We start from the raw sequence: 17,674 nt of genomic DNA on the forward strand, positions 1-17,674 counted from the left end.
TTACTCCAAAAGGACTCTCAGCGATTACACCGTGCAACAAATTTTTACTTTTCTTTTTTGTTCCCGAGTAGCAAGTTTTATTTCCCTATTCTATTGCTTATGCCTAAAAAGTATAGGAAGTGTTTATATTATTCCCTTAAAATTTTGCTTTTGTGACCAGGACATTGATTTTTAAAAAAAAAAAAAAAAAAACATTATTCAATACCATAAGAACAAAAAATTCCAACATTCCGCATCACTACTGTAATGATGACGTATTATTGTGGAGACCGAGGGGGTTTTCGCTCCCCCCGGTCCCCTCTTTCTCCCGCTGTCCGTGTACACATGTGCCCCGCACATTTTGGGGTTTAATATTGTTTATTTTATCGGTGAAGACAGCTGTGTGAAGTATAAGTCACCCATAGCTGCCTACAAGATATTAAACGAAGAGGTTCCATTCTTCCGTGTCCGTCTGGGTTTTATACACCTTTTTTTGGAATACTCGTGAGGATCTAGACTAACTTCTCTCAACAAACATTACAGAGCTTACTCACTTCCCCAAACATCTTAATTCACTAATACTAAGAGAAATAAGCATCAGAATTTAACAACAAATATACATTTCCAGGGGTGTGGTGGTGCAGTGGGTTGGACCACGGTCCTGCTCTCCAGTGGGCCTGGGGTTCGAGTCCCACTTGGGGTGCCTTGCGACGGACTGGCGTCCCGTCCTGGGTGTGTCCCTTACGCCCTGTGTTGCCGGGTAGGCTCCGGTTCCCCGCGACCCCGTATGGGATGAGTGGCTCTGAAAATGTGTGTGTGTGTGTATACATTTCCAGTTTGACAAAGAGAACATAGGACTTTAAAACCTTTCATCAAAAAGTGATTTAAATACAAAGTTTAAAACAGATATGTGTACCACATCAATAAATAAAGTACCCAGGCACCCATGTCAAAACCCTCACATTCTGATTTTGCTCTGTCAAAATAAGCTACAAAAATATTAAGCATTCATGCAACACACCTCTAAAAGTAATATATTTTTAAAATCTAAAATACTATAAAGTCTACAAATTAAAATCAATTATTGTTTGAAACAAAAATCTCTGTCCTCCACAGCTGTCAGATGGGACTCTTCCCCCGGCCCTAATGAACTGAATCTACGGGGAGACCCCACCCGAGACAAGTCAATAGCTAATCAGCCCGAATGATCGGGTACCATTATGGAGGAGGGAGCATCTTCTCAGCCCTTTTGAGGGGTTGCAGTCAAGACCGGCACCCCCAGTGTAATACCGGAGATCAACCCAGCCTCCCTCCTGTGCCTTTTCTTCTTCCTGGTCACTCCCACAAAGTTCCGTAAAATGTCCGAGTGACCAGGTGTGTCCCTCTCCTCCTCGGCCTGGGACCCCTCAGAAGTGCCCAGCGAGGAAGGAGACCATGCCACACTAGCCCCGGACAACTGCTCTCTTACCTCAGCACCCGCCGCTGATCCCAGCTGCTCCGCAGCGCCACCAGACAAAGGCTGGGCTTCCACACCGTCCCCCGTCGGCACCACCTCCGTCGGCACTGCCTCCGCCCGCACCACTTCCGCCCGCACCACCCCGGCATAGGTCAGCTTGCACTGCAGGCAGCTGCGGGAGAGATGGTCTTCCCCCCCGCACTGGGTACAGCGGTGGGGGCCTATGCAATCCTTGGCCAGGTGGCCGATCTCCAAACATCGCTGGCACTTCATTGTCTTGCAGGATTTCCCGGTGTGTCCCTGGCCAAGACAGAAATGGCAGGAGGGAGGCCAGGGACGGACTGGGAGTAAAAAACGGTCCTGGATTTTCCCCCAAATAGGCCCCATCACAACTACAAACAGCCGCTACTATCTCACAATATTACAGCAGTCGATGTATCGCATTTATGGCAAATAACATCACAAAACCCATGGTGACTGAAATAAATGTATTATTGTATGAAGTAAAATACTTGAAATCTACATAAAAAGAGCAGAACGCAAAAATGTATGACATAATGATAAGCATAAACCTAGAATCTAGAAACCTGAAACAACAGAACTATTCTACAATTTGAGTATTCATATATATGTGTGTGTGTGTGTGTGTGTGTGTGTGTGTGTCTAAATAAGCAAATGAATACAGATAAGTTGATTTCAGATAAGTCTCAGTATAACATCTGTCACTTAATATTAAACCAATCCTAAATTACTTTTAGATTACTTATATATTCTTATAACACTTTGAATGTTATGGAAAGTAAACACATTGTTTTAGGTTTATTTTCAAACAAAATGGTTGTCTGCGTGATGTTATCTCAATCTTGGGGAGAATTACAGCATATGTTTTGCTATAATTTCAGCTGTAGATAACGTGAGAACACCTGATTGTGCAAACTGACACGTAGCACCATTAGAACTGTTAAATTCTGTTTGTTTTGATGTGAGTTCGTGAGCAGTTCGTGGGCAATTTAAAACGGGATGAATGGGTGTGAATTTGGATATAATTGGCTGGGTTAGCCTATGCCACAATCAAAATAATATCGTTTTGGCGTCTACTGTTGCCACGCAACGACAAAAGTCATGCTGCAGCCAAGCTGAGTGAGAGTGACCATGTGTGCACAAATTATTTGCAAACTCGCTCATTCTCATGTTACATGTTAATCGGAGCAATCGCCTTAGGCTACTTCATTTACTCTATTTTCTAACTCAGTAGCAATGTAACCCGTTGTAGAATCGCTGCTGTCTCGTTATGAATGAATGGAATATAATTCACGTCAGACAATGCGGAGTGATAAATAGCAGTGACTGTTCGGACTAGGGATGTCCTGGGATTTTACTATAGTGCTGTTTATAGGCTGCATGCTCTGTAGTGAGAGAGGCGGGCAAAGGTAACCTGATGTAACTGTCCTGACAGGCGACTCACCAGAACCATTGGCTCAGGAGCAACTGCTGCTGTCTCTCCCTCATCAGGCTCAAGATTAGGGCTACTGCTGCCTGCAGTTGCACTGCTGCTGGCAACACTATTGCGAAACATCTCTGTTATTTTTGTGCATTTTGTAGCATCGGTCTCTAAGGACGTCGCTTTTTTTTCTTTTAGCTTCTCCCAACGGCCTTTATCTTTATGTTTTTTTGCTTGCCATCATGAGCCCACTCTCCTTTGCGTCAGTTTCGGTTTATTATAAGCAAAAAAAGATTGCACTAGTGCCCCCTTTTGGCGGCTGTCAACGTCATTTAATCTGACACTTTTTCTTTGATGATGAACCAGCCAGGCTGACAGCCATCGGACGGACGGCCGTTCTGGACTTCTCCAGAAAGTCCAGATGGCCAGTCCACCCCTGAGGGAGGCTGACCAGAATAAAATAGGTAGCCTCTTGCCTTACCCAGGGTGAAATACGTAAGCAGGTGCCTATAACCGTCCATCCCCGCACGGTTGGGATGCAGGCGAACTAAAAAGTGTCTCCATCCAGTCCAGATGCCCAGAAGGTCCCGGTCTTCCTCATGTCCAGGGAAGACGTCAGCAAAAATCCCCCAGGAAGGCCGCCACAAAGTCCATCGACATAAAGGGGTCGAAGACGTGGACAGTCACAACTCTTCTATCTGTCCTCCAGAGTGGCTCAATGGAGTAGGGGAGCAGCTTGGAATGCATTGCACTCACCCTACATGTCTCCAACATCCTCCGATAACGTTCATCAGTTGCCAGCGTGATGTCGAAGAAGGACAACGGCCCATTCCTCTGGATGCAGACAATGTTCTCCGCCGGAAGTCTCAGGAGTCCAAAGATGATTTCACGAACAAATGGAATGCGCTCGTGAAATTTAACGACGTCATCCCGGTTCCTGCAGCGGAAGCGGATGGTATACTTCAATACCTTCATCCCTCCAGCCGTCATCCTCACAGCCAAAGATAATCTCTTGTCTTCCCCAAGGGCAGCCAACGACTTCAAGGAAAACCTACTCTGGGCAATCTGGTAAGAAATGGCTAAAACAAAATCTCTGTGTCACCCTGCGGGGATGGCAGACAAGCCACTCAAAACCCTTACCTGCACCTTAGCCTTAGGAGGCCACCAAAAAATAAAATAAAACCCTACATGGGAGCAGAGCTTCGCCCCAGGAAAGCTGTGGACATGCCATACACAATCATGAATATGGCTCCACTCTGTCCCTGCTAAAATCTCCAGTACTACAGTTGATCTTAGCCAAAAGGCCGAGAAGCGAGCCAGTGTCTGCTGTTTGGTGGGTCTGGGGTTCCAGCCATGCTTGGGGGACCAGAGGCAGAGTGGTGTCCCATCCTGGGACAAGCAGTTGTTGACAATAGAACATAGAAACACACACAGTCTGAAACTGCTGGTCTCAAGCAGGGTCGCGGTGAACCAGAGCTTAACCCAGCAACACAGGGCGCAAGGCTGGAGGGGGAGTGGACACACCCAGGACGGGACACCAGTCTGTTGCAAGGCACCCCAAGCGGTACTCCAACTTCAGATTTGCCAGAGAGCAGGACTCGGCCAAACCTGCTGCCCTACCGCGCCCCTGACAATGGAATAGACATTGATATTTTGAAATATACCTATTTTCCAGAACATTCCAGATAGATTTGTTGCTGAGTAGCTAATATAGAACTTTTGAGAACTTGTAAGAACTTTCTTGAATTCTTTCTTGAATTCTGCTATCACGTACCTGGACCTTCCATCATCCATCGCCCCAGTACCACACCACTCTGAGCTCCCCATACCCACTCCTCTGGAGAGACAGCAGCCATCTTCAGAATCAGAAGAGAGCAACAAGTCAGAGGGGAGGAAGATGTTGTAGATCCAGATTACAATTTCAGAGGTGCAGCTGAAGAGAGAAACTCACACTACCCCAACCAAAAAGACCTCAACGACTTGATCAGAGATCTTGATTTTACAAAGGCTGATGCTGAGCTTTTTCCATCTAGGCTCACACAGTGGAACTTGTTAGATGAAAGTGTGCAAGTCGCAGATCAGAGAAAGCGTCCATCTGCCGTCTCCCATGACGTCACAGTAATCAGTTCTATCAGTTATTTACAGTATAATCGTACATCTCAAAAAACTTCTCACTTCTAAATCTTTTGTGGTCATTTTTGTAAAGCTTTATAAATACATGTTAATTTTGATGCATATGTTGCTTTTTTCTGACTTTATGTGAATAAAAATGTGTAAATTCACCCGTTTTCCCATTGGAAATAGGTACATTTCAAAATATCATTGTCCTGGTCACAAAAGCAAAGTTTGAAGGGCATAATAGCCAATTTCTATACTTGCATAAGCAATTAAGAAATAACTCTTACTTCTGGGGAACAAACACTGGGTTACATAGTGTTATGAACTGGTACTTGACTTACTCTTCCTAGAAATGAGTATGGACAGGTGTGCATTGATGCTCAACTCTGACTGACATGGCACTGCGGTTATCGAAGCGGTTCGGTCAGGCCAGGGAAATGGCTCCGCACCTAATTTATGGGACCCCCAGCTGCTTCTGTCTGAGCCGCTGTACGGCGAGTTCCTGGGCCGTTTGGAGGGATGCATTTTCGAGAGCGATGCGGGTGATGTGTCGAGACTGATGGAGGCACCAGAAATGGACAGGGTCGACAGTGTCACTACAAACATTCACTCATCTATACACCAGAGCAGTGCAACACCCATACACTATGGGCAACTCTTCATCAAAATCACCAATTAAAATGAAATATGTCTTTGGACTGTTGGGAAGGCCAACATATCAACCCCAAATAGACTGAGAGGGGATTGAACCAACATCTTCTGGCACCGCATAGGTGCTGTGAAACAATGTCTCCACATAATGTCTCTCCAAGAACTGTACTCACGCAGAGTGCGTAAAAGGACTGTCAAAATCATTCTAGACCCCTCACATCCACGCCACTCCCTCTTCGAACCTCTGCCATCTGGCCAGTGCTACAGAGCACTAAGCACCAAGACAGCCAGGCACAAGAAGTTTCTTTGCTCAGGCCATCTACCTCATGAACAGCTAAATGCCCTCTAGGGAGTAAACTGGTGGAATAAACAATGCTATTTATATTTATATTTATTTTTCACATCATATCACTTATTTACTTTCCCTTGCATTCTATATAACATACCTGTACAAACATATAATGTCTAGTGTCTATTTTGTATGTTGTGTATTTTTATATATCTTTATTTTTTATTCAATTATTCTATTTTTGGGGTGCGGTGGCGCAGTGGGTTGGACTGCAGTCCTGCTTTCCGGTGGGTCTGGGGTTCGAGTCCCGCTTGGGGTACCTTGCGACGGACTGGCGTCCCGTCCTGGGTGTGTCCCCTCCCCCTCTGGCCTTACGCCCTGTGTTGCCGGGTAGGCTCCGGTTCTCCGTAACCCCGTAAGGGACAAGCGGTTCTGAAAATGTGTGTGTGTGTGTGTGTGTGTGTGTGTGTATTCTATTTTTATCTGTGTCTTGTCACTGTCATTCTGTCTGTGCTGTGGAAGTGTCTGTCACCAAGACAAATTCCTTGTATGTGTAAACATACTTGGCAATAAAGCTCATTCTGATTCTGATTCTGATAAACATGTCACTAGACACAAAGCACACCATTAAATATGACTTAACAATAAAACTGTTAAAATCAACAATGAATTTATCCAACAATGACTGCCCCTACTCCCCAGCTGAAAGGTGGGAGTCGCCATAAGGTCTTGATGTCCTAATCTGGGGTGGAGCCACAAACTGGTACCACCAGTGCCGCATAAGTGATGGGTCTGGCCTCCCTACCCTGGCTGCTCTTGCTCCTGGTCATCCTTGATGAATCCAGCTCAGTGGCCTCTTGGACCAGAGACACCGTGGGCTCGCTCTATGAGACATTTGCTGATACTGAACCCAACTAGAACTGTTTTAATACTACAGCCATACTGTGTGTGTGTATATTATGTATGTACACACACACACACACACACACACACACACACACACACACAACTACATTTACATTTATTAATGTGACAGATACTTTTCTCCAAAGTGACATACATCTCATAAAAAATACAATGTGTACATTACATTAGGAGAAAGATAGACATAGCTGCAGACATGTGATTCTTAAGTACAGTTAGTGTGTCTCTTTTCACTATATGAACCAATGTTCATCACACGAGTAGCTGCATAAAACTCAATATCGACGATTCCTGATCACCTTTCTACTAATTTTTTTTTTTTTTTTTTTTGAGTTACACAAATATTTACGTACATCACAGGAGTAGCTGCATAAAGGCTTATCTGGGTGTGATCTTAAAGTTATGATACATGAACATTTACACCTTACATGAACTTAAGAGATCATGGGCGAAGTGGGTCTGGAAAAGGGTAGAGTTTCTGCAGTTCTGAGTGAGAGGGGAAGGTCATTCCACCACAACGGAGGCAGAACTAAGAAGCTTTGTGCTTTACCTTTCGTGCGTGGGACCACCAGGCTGGCAGATGTGGAAGAGCGTAGGAGTCTGGTTGGGGTGGAGCAGATGATCAAGTCTTGTAGATAGCTGGGAGCAGTTCTATTGATGCATTGTAGACAATAACCAGGGTCTTAAATTTGATCCAGGCAGCTATAGGAAGCCAGTGCAGAGAAATGAGTAGAGGGGATATATGGGAACGTTTCAGCAAGTCAAACACAATTCAGGCAGCAGTAGGGTTCTGTATCAGCTGTAGAGGTTTGATGACAGTAGCAGGAAGCTGTAATGATGACGTATTATGGTGGAGACTAAGGGGTTGCCCCCCCCCCGGTCCTCTCTCCCGCGCGCGTGCAGGCTGATATACTTGGCCGTGTACACATTTTGTGCCTCGCACGTTTTGGAGTTTACTTTAATGTTGTTTATTTCATCGTGAAGACAGCTGTGTGAAGTATAAGTCACCCATAGTTGCCTACAAGAAGATTATATTAAACGAAGAGCTTCCATTTTTCCGTGTCCGTCTGGGTTTATACACCACACATGAGGATCTGGGCTAACTCATTAGCCAGATCGTTACAAATGGCGCCCGAACTGTGAATGAACACCCTCAGAAGGAAAGGTTTGGACACTGGACAGTGAGTATATTTGGAGTATGTCTTTGGTGGATGACGACGGAAGCAGGCGAACTATTTTTGGAATTCGACTTTTTATTTCCTTGCCTCGCGCACGTTGGCTAGCGGATTTACGATATTTTATTCACTCGTGCACGCAGCACGGTGTGGCAACCTAAAACTCCAGTTGGGCAGACCGTGGGACATTTTTCCTCGTCTTTTTCCCATTTGCTACGGAGTTCTACGCGCCGTGAAAGAGAGGAGAGGGAAATTTAAAAAAAAAAAAAAGGGTTAATAATTGTATGTGAGTGTGTAATGTATGTTTTTGAGATGTATGATTATACTGTAAATCACTGTAGCAAGAGAAGGGGCCGACACGGTCTGGTGAGTGGCAGGTGAGGGGGTTTATTTCTTTGTGTGGGTCATACAGGAGCTAGTGAGGGGAGGGAACGGGGCGGGGGGGGTTGCAGAGAACAGGTGCAGATAAGGAGCGGTTGGTAAGGGATGCGGAGAACGGGATCGCTATCGCTCTCGGTGTCTGTCACTGCCTGATGTCGTCGTGCCCAGGAATTCCTCAGGCTCTCCCCCTTCAGTTTTGGAGGCCGGGACAGAAACAGAGGTGTCGATTACTTTCAGCTGTCCTAGCTCTGCCCCCCCCTTCGGACTGCCCCGGCGTGCTACAATCACTGATAGCACTGATCACTGTTACATGATGGGAGACGGGAGACGGACGTTTTCTCTGATCTGCGACTTGTACGCTTTCATCTAGCAAGTTCCACTGCTTGAGCCTAGATGTCAAAAGCTCAACATTGAACTTTGTGAGACCAAGATCTGATCAAGTTGAGGTCTTTTTGGCTGGGGTAGTATGGGTTTTTCTCCTCAGCTGCACCTCTGAAATTGTAATCTGGATCTGCAACATTTTCCTCCCCTCTGACTTGTTGCTCTCTTCTGATCCTGAAGATGGCTGCTCTCTCTCTGGAGGAGTGGGTACAGGGAGCTCAGGGCGGTGTGGCACTGGGGCGATGGATGATGGAAGGTCCAGATATGTGATAGCAGGTGCATTCTTGCCAGCTCGATGTTCAGAAGGGTCCACCATGCAGAAGTAGCAATTGCTTGAGTGATCAGTAGGTTCCCGCCAAATTCTTGGGATAGCAAACTTCACGGCTCTCTTTTACCCTCTGTACCATCCTGCAACAGAACAAAATAAAATTGTGATTATGAAAAATTTTTTTGTTTTCACCCATGACTAATGTGTAAGAGATTCTCCCAACATATTTCATATATTTTTTAAGAAACTGAAAATCTAAAAAAAATTAAAATTTAAAAAAAAAATTTTTTGAATAACATGAAATTCCACCATCCAAGCAAGCAAAAATTGTCCATCTTACCTTCCAGAGACTTTTTTTTTTTTTGCAGTGCTTACAGGTGAAATGAGGTGCCCAAAGTTTGTCTTGATCACTGACAGGTATGCCAAAATATATATTGTAGGTCTCACACATCTTAGCAGATGCAGCAACAGGGAACTTCTGTTGTTGTCACGAACCACGTTGCAGCTTCTCAAGTTCGCAGATGACGAGACTGACTCCTGGGTTTCTAATAAAACGTTACATTTAATTAAAATACCAACAAACATCCGTCACTCCACTTGTACACTCTGAAGCAGTACACTCTGAGCCAAACTCTTCTTCTCTACTTCTTTTTTCATTTACACAAAAGACCAAGGAACGTAATTAACGTATGAACATCTAGTGGCAGTTCTATAAATCGCATTTCAAATTATACAATTAAACTCAATGCCAATCATTCATCAGCAATTACAAGTTGACAACCAAATACAAACAACACCTTTCCACACAACATCAACAACACCAACTCAAACAATAAAAATACAACAACTTCTTTGTTCTTGTTTTCATAAAGTGGCTGCAGACACATCAAAATGTGTCTGCCAGATGCTTGCAACCTCTTGATGCCATCTCAGAAAAAGGCACGTACAGTATGCATCCGAGGCAGCTAGAACTAAACTGAACCAGTGGGCTTAAGGTTCCTGTATTTATACTGCATGTATAATTTATATTACTGAAAAGTTCTATAAAATTCAAGAAGTTCTTAAAGGTTCTCAAAAGGTCTATGTTAGCTACTCAGCACCGAATCTATCTGGAATGTTCTGGAAAACAGGTATATTTCAAAATATCAATGTCTATTCCATTTTCGGGGGCGCGGTAGTGCAGCAGGTTTGGCCGAGTCCTGCTCTCTGGCAGATCTGGGGTTGGAGTACCACTTGGGGTGCCTTGCGACAAACTGGTGTCCCGTCCTGGGTGTGTCCACTCCCCCTCCAGCCTTGCGCCCTGTGTTGCCGAGTTAAGCTCTGGTTCGCCGCGACCCCACTTGAGACCAGTGGTTTCAGACTGTGTGTATTCCTGTGTTCAACTGGTTGTCCCAGCATGGGATGCAACTCTACCGCAGGGCACCCCAAGCACAGCTGGAACTAGACCCACCAGACAGCAGGCACTGGCCAAACCTGCCATGCCACCACACCCCTGGAATATTAATGTCCTGGTCACAAAAGCAAAGTTTAACAGAAATGATATAAACATTTCCTATACTTTTTAGGCATAAGCAATGAGGAAATAACCCTTACTACTCAGAAACAAAAAAAAAAAAAAATTATTACACAGTGTCATCACTGAGAGTCCCTTTGGCGTAAAAAGTGAGTGAAATACTCAGTAATAAACATTAAATGATTCTCAAGATTGAGAACATTTGACTGCGTTTGATTCCTTAGTGCAAACAAATGACTAGCGGATGACATAACTGTAGGAAACTTTGTGGTGAACTTGGTGAAATCACAGGAGAACATTTGACCTCGTGGTCTTGAAGAGGAAACAGGCTGTGTACAATCATTTTATTGTTTTATTGTCAGCGATCTGCAATACCACCACCACCCTGTTACACACCAGAAGTGCCACTGCATTCTGCCCTGTATTCGGATCACTTCCGGGGCGGTACTGTGACAGAGAATGTCTAGTAGAAGGAGCCATATCACTTCTGCACAGTACTGAGCCAATGGTTGAAACTTGTCTTTTACATGGACTTTTCATAAACTTCTTTTCTTCGCGGCATCAACATACAGACATTGCATACGTACATATATAGTCTTGTCCGTAGATGTAAAAAGAAGGAAAACACTTTGTTTCCGAAACAGACCCTTTGAGTGTTTAATAATCACAAAGTGTTCATTTGTAAATTGTATCATTCCAGATTCATGGGTTCATGTATAGTTATTACAGGGACACTAATGGACTTCTAAAGCTCCATGTTCGTGTCCTTAGTCTGCCAACAACACAGCAAATTTTAAGCATGTTATGTGGGATTTTACTGGTATTTAGTGTTTTGGATGGGCTGTGAAAGACATTTTTATTTCTCCGAAAAAAAAAAAAGGGAAATGGGCTCTCAGTGTCCGAAGATTGGATTTACACAACGTTTTCCGGAATTAGTGGAATATTGCGGGACAGCCGTAGTTTACTTCTCATAAACGTTTTATTTGTTCACCAAAAAGAAGTTTACTTACATTTGAGGATTAGTTGCAGTGAAGAGCGTAAGTGAAGGAAATGGAGTTTTCAAGGGCACGAGGCAGCGCATAAGAAATAGAGTAGCGATGGACAAAGGGCTTTGTGTGTGGGACAAAATATGGAACGCTTCACGAATTTGCGTGTCATCCTTGCGCAGGGGCCATGCTAATCTTCTCTGTATCGTTCCAATTTTAGTATATGTGCTGCCGAAGCGAGCACAATGAATAATTGATGACGTGAGCTATATAAAGGCCCGAGCTGTGCTAATGTTCCGCACACTGGTGACCTGTTTCGAGTGCAAATCTGACAAAATATTCCTGGAAATGAACTCTGTGCCATTTCTCCACCGTGTCGTAGGTTTTAGTCTAACAGTGAGGATTAATTATCTGTGCTCTCTTTTTGTTTAACTGAGATTAAACGTCGTTTATTCGCTTGTTGTGCCAAGCGCAGTTGCTTGCTGGGCCTTATTCAAATTAAGCTTCTGACACAACGCTCTCATTGGAGGAGGAATGACATCACAACCCCAGATCTGTTTGGTTGGGCACTCTGTGGTCGTAAGCGAAGGTTTCGACGGGGGATGTGCGTCGACAGCAGGGAAGCCATTCAGCTGCATAGGAAAGAAATTACTTTTTCACATCCCTGCACCACCTGTTGCTTCCCGCATAGGAAAGAAATTACTTTTTCACATCCCTGCACCACCTGTTGCTTCTAAACATGCACATGGCTCCTCCACACGTCTAACTGCACCACTGTGTTGTTGCGATCCAGTCTGAATGGGTGGTCGTCTGAATGTCATTGCCCTGTGTTTCCCAATGAAGCCACGTTTCAACACAGATTAATTTAAGGCAGAAAATGAGTAATGAATCAGAATCAGAACGAGCTTCATTGCCAAGTATGTTCACACATACAAGGAATTTGTCTTGGTGACGGAAACTTCCACAGCACAGACAGAATGACAGTGACAAGACACAGATGAGAAGATAGAATATGTGAATGAAGGATAAAAAATATATAAAAATATAAAGTACCCAATATACAAAAATAGTCACTAGATACAAATGCAAGGGAGTGTGAGTAAGAGATATCATGTGATAAATAGTTATAAATATAAATAGCATCGTGTATTGCACTGGTTTACTCTCTAGGGGGGATTTAGCTGTTCATGAGATAGATGGCCTGAGGAAAGAAACTTTTCTTGTGCCTGGCTGTCCTGGTGCTCAGTGCTCTGTAGCACCGGTCAGATGGCAAAGGTTCGAAGAGGAAGTGGCCTGTATGTGAGGGGTCTAGAATGATTTTGCTAGCCCTTTTACTGACTCTGGACGAGTACAGTTCTTGGAGAGCTGGGGGGGATGTGCCGATGATTCTTCCAGCAGTCCGAACTATCTGCTGCAGTCTTCTGATGTCTGACTTCGTAGCTGAGCCGAACCAGACAGTTATAGAGGTGCAGAGGACAGACTCAATGACTACAGAGCAGAATTGCATCAGTAGCTCCTGTGGCAGGTTGAACTTCCTCAGCTGGAGAGTAAACCAGTGCAATACACGATGCTATTTATATTTATATTTATAACTATTTATCACATCATATCTCTTACTCACACTCCCTTGCATTTGTAACTACTAGTGACTATTTTTGTATACAATATTGGTACTTTATATTTTTATATGCTTTTTCTCCCTTATTCACATACTCTATCTTGTCATCTATCTTGTCACTGTCATTTTGTCTGTGCTGTGGAAGTTTCTGTCACCAAGACAAATTCCTTGTGAACGTACGGTATGATACTTGGCAATAAAGCTCGTTCTGATTCTGATTCTGATTCTGATGTTTTGACATCTACTAGTACTACAGCTCTTTCTCTCCCTCTCTCTCTCTCTCTGAAAGGAGGGCTTCCCGTTACACAAAAACTAAACCTCCACCTTAACCAAAAAGCCGAGAAGGCACAAGGAAGCAAGAAACAAATAAATGTTAAAAAAGAGAAAAGAAACACATCCGCCGAAATCCACTGCTGTGAAACTAACTACACTTCCAAACATGCAACAGTCTCCCTACCGAAAGCGCTCTCATTGTGACGTCACTACTCTTCCAATGAAAGCGCGTGTTTTTATCTTAATTTAAATAAGACCCAGCAAGCAACTGCGCTTGGCGCAACAAGCGAAAAAACGACGTTTAATCTCAGTTAAACAAAAAGAGAGCACAGATAATTAATCCTCACTGTTAGACTAAAACCTACGACACGGTGGAGAAATGGCACAGAGTTCATTTCCAGGAATATTTTGTCAGATTTGCACTCGAAACAGGTCACCAGTGTGCGGAACATTAGCACAGCTCGGGCCTTTATATAGCTCACGTCATCAGTTATTTATTGTGCTCGCTTCGGCAGCACATATACTAAAATTGGAACGATACAGAGAAGATTAGCATGGCCCCTGCGCAAGGATGACACGCAAATTCGTGAAGCGTTCCATATTTTGTCCCACACACAAAGCCCTTTGTCCATCGATACTCTCTTTTCCTGCTTACAGTCTTCACTGCAACTAATCCTCAAATGTAAGTAAACTTCTTTTTGGTAAACAAATAAAACGTTTATGAGAAGTAAACTACGGCTGTCCCGGAAAATCAAAATGTTGTGCAAATCCAATCCTCGAACAAGTTTGACAGCGTATTTGTATTTCCCCATTTCACATGGAAAAAAAAATTATTCCCAGCCCATCCAAAACACCAAATACCAATAAAACCCCGCATAACATGTTTAAAATTTGCTGTGCTGTCGGCGGACTGAGGACACGAACACGGAGCTTTAAGTCCATCAGTGCCGCTGTAATAACTATAAGTATAAATGAACCCATGATGAATCCGGAATGATACAAATTAACACTTTGTGATTATTAAACACTCAATGAGCTCATAAAGGGTCTGTTTCGGAAACGATGTGTTCTTTTTCCTTCTTTTTACATGTACGGACAAGACTACAGATCAGAATCAGAATGAGTTTTATTATTGCCAAGTGTGTTGACATACAAGGAATTTGTCTTAGCGACACAGAAACTTCCACAGCACAGACTGAATGACAGTGACAAGACTCAGATTTCAGAAGTGAATAAAGAGAAAAATATAGAAAAATATAGAGTACACAATATACAAAAATAGACATTTTATGTATGTACAGGTATGTTATATACAATGCGCACACACACACTTTCAGAACCGCTCATCCCATACGGGGTCACGGAGCCTAACCCGGCAACACAGGGCATAAGGCTGGAGGGGGAGGGGACACACCCAGGACGGGACGCCAGTCCGCCGCAAGGCACCCCAAGCGGGACTCGAACCCCAGACCCACCCGAGAGCAAGACTGCGGTCCAACCCACTGCACCACCGCACCACCGTGCCCCCCTATATACAATGCAAGGGAATGTAAATAAAAGATATGATGTTATAAATAAATATAAGTATAAATAGCATTCTGTATTGCACCAGTTTTCTTCCTAGGGGGCATTTAGCTGTTTATGAGGTAGATGGCCTGAGAAAAGAAACTTTTCTTGTGCCTGGCTGTCCTGGTGCTTAGTGCCCTGTAGCGTCGGCCAGACGGCAAAAGTTCAAAGGGGAAGTGGCCTGGGTGTGAAGGGTCTAGGATGATATTGCCAGCCCTTTTTCTCACTCTGGATGAGTACAGTTCTTGGAAAGTGGGGGGGCTTCTGTACTGATGATTCCTCCAGCTGTCCGGATATCCGCTGTAATCTTCTGAGGTCTGATTTTGTAGCTGAGCCAAACTAGACAGTTATAGAAGTGCTGGATTACTGTAATGCTTTATTGTCGGGTTGTCCGTACCAGACTGTACCCGGCTACAGTTGGTACAAAATGCTGCTGCGAGAATTGCTACTAGAACTAGGAAGTACGACCATATAACACCGCTACTTAAATCTTTGCATTGGCTCCCGGTCTCTTATAGAGTTGATTATAAAATCCTGCTTTTGACCTATAAGACAATACATGGCATTGCTCTGGCTTACCTTCGTGAGATCATTAATCTTTATATCCCAGGACGATATCTCCATTCATTAGATGCAGGTTACCTTAAAGTACCTGTAATCAGTAAGACCTCAGTAGGAGGTCGCACCTTTAGTTATAGAGTACCTAAACTGTGGAATAGTCTACCAGTTACTGTCAGAAATGCCCCGTCTGTTTCTGTTTTCAAATCCCGACTTAAGACTTATATGTTCACTCAGGCATTCCACCTCGTAATGTAATTCAACCTGCCTTGGTTATTTATTTTATCACCTTCACAAAAATGCATTTTAAAGTTACTTAAGTAACAAATTACTAACTCTCTCCTATCTTCTCGTTGAGCACTACCTCGCTACATAAGACCTGAGGAGGCCGGCCAGTGGTGACAGACGAATCCCATGCTGACAGAGGATGATGTCCATCTGCCGTGACGATCGAGACGTTCCATGCCGAGTCGGGGATCCAAGATGCCATTCACCAACATTATAATTACTTGTTAAACACTGGCTTACAAATTGTTACTTTCTAGAATGCCCAGGAGGGGTGGGCTACCACTGGCCCGTGGACCCCCAGAGGTTTTTTTCTCCCTCAGCTCTCAGTTGGGAGTTTTTGTTCCTTTCCCCGATGGCCAGTAGGTATACTTATAGCTCTATAATAAGTTCTTCATTATGGTAGCCATTAGTTGACCGTCTTCTTTGTTTGTATCTGTTTTTCTTGCCTTATGTCTGTGTTAAAGTGCTCTGTGTCACTGCGTGAGAAGAGCGCTCTATAAAAAAATATAATAATAATAATAATAATAATAATAATTGTCTGTTGTACTCACGGTAACGACAAGGTACAGAAAATGTCTTTTGTTGTGGGAACTACCAGTTTCAAACTGGAGACAATGAAGGATCACAAAATGTCCAATGGCCACATGCATATTCACACTTGTAAGAGGGCAAAGAATGGTTTGCTGTCAGAACTTAGACAGCATTGCTGTGAAAGCACTTGTCATGATGAAGGCACCACGGATTCAAAAGATGATGCTGCTTTTCCGAAATGTGCACGCAATCAGGAAGCATGTGTGGAATGAAAATTTGATTTTAAAGCATTGCTACACCTATATGCTTTCGTATTAGAATGTTTAAGAACGAGGGGGCGTGGTGGTGCAGTGGGTTGGACCAGGTCCTGCTCCCCAGTGGGTCTGGGGTTTGAGTCCCGCTTGGGGTGCCTTGTGATGGACTGGTGTCCCATCCTGGGTGTGTCCCCTCCCCCTCCGGCCTTACGCCCTGTGTTGCTGGGTTAGGCTCTGGTTCCCCGCAACCCGTATGGGACAAGCGGTTCCAAAAATGTGTGTCTGTGTGTCTTTGTTTAAGAATGAATAACTGTTGATACAGCTTGTGTAAGAAAGTGCCACATTCCAGGCAGTAGTTTGGTGCCAGTTTGTCCCTTTCTGTGTCAGCCTCTTCCTGTAAGATACTGGGGGAACACAGATTTACGTAGTTCCCGTGGGACTGTGCACAGTAAAAGGGATAACATTGGTGACAGTTGGGAGTGTTTCATGAAAGGATGGGAGATTGAGGGGCACCTTGACCTGTTTGGAATGATGAAACAAAATGTATCTCACACATGCTTGCAAAGAACTGCTCTAGAATGTGTATAAATACCTGATTGCTTAACTGCTGGGGTGCACCTCTCTCTAGGAGGCTCACCCATGTGCACATGAATAAACTAACTTTTCTGCAATCTGAATGTGTTGCCGAATTGAGTCTATTCTTCCTACCACGCGTGACAGAACCTTCAGTCATTACTTGTGGATGTGCAAGGAATTATTAATCAAAACTAACATTACTGTTCTTTATTGCTGGTAACTACATTAATTTTACAAATTTTAAGATAAGCAAGGTTACTAAGTTTACATGTAATACTATCATGAGCTAGGCAACCTCACAATGTGGACAGATGAGCAGCCAAATTGACATTAAGACCTGACTAGCAATATATATGTGTGTGTGTGTATATACATATTTGTTAATATCTATAAACATTGTTGAAAAAGGCTACCTATTTCATTAAGCAAGATGAAACTGTTATTTTTG

The 17,674-nt window shown here is 43.8% G+C and overlaps 2 non-coding genes across 2 annotated transcripts; one reads left to right on the forward strand and one right to left on the reverse strand.

Moving 5' to 3' along the window:
- Positions 1-11,699: 11,699 nt before the first annotated feature.
- LOC114910776 (U6 spliceosomal RNA) lies at positions 11,700-11,806 on the reverse strand. The gene has a single exon (XR_003797781.1). It is a non-coding gene; the product is annotated as a U6 spliceosomal RNA (small nuclear RNA).
- A 2,146-nt stretch (positions 11,807-13,952) lies between these two features.
- Positions 13,953-14,059, forward strand: LOC114910777 (U6 spliceosomal RNA). Its single transcript, XR_003797782.1, has one exon. It is a non-coding gene; the product is annotated as a U6 spliceosomal RNA (small nuclear RNA).
- Positions 14,060-17,674: the final 3,615 nt, after the last annotated feature.

This window comes from Scleropages formosus, chromosome 6, assembly GCF_900964775.1.
Source record: "Scleropages formosus chromosome 6, fSclFor1.1, whole genome shotgun sequence".
NCBI classification, from domain to species: domain Eukaryota; kingdom Metazoa; phylum Chordata; class Actinopteri; order Osteoglossiformes; family Osteoglossidae; genus Scleropages; species Scleropages formosus.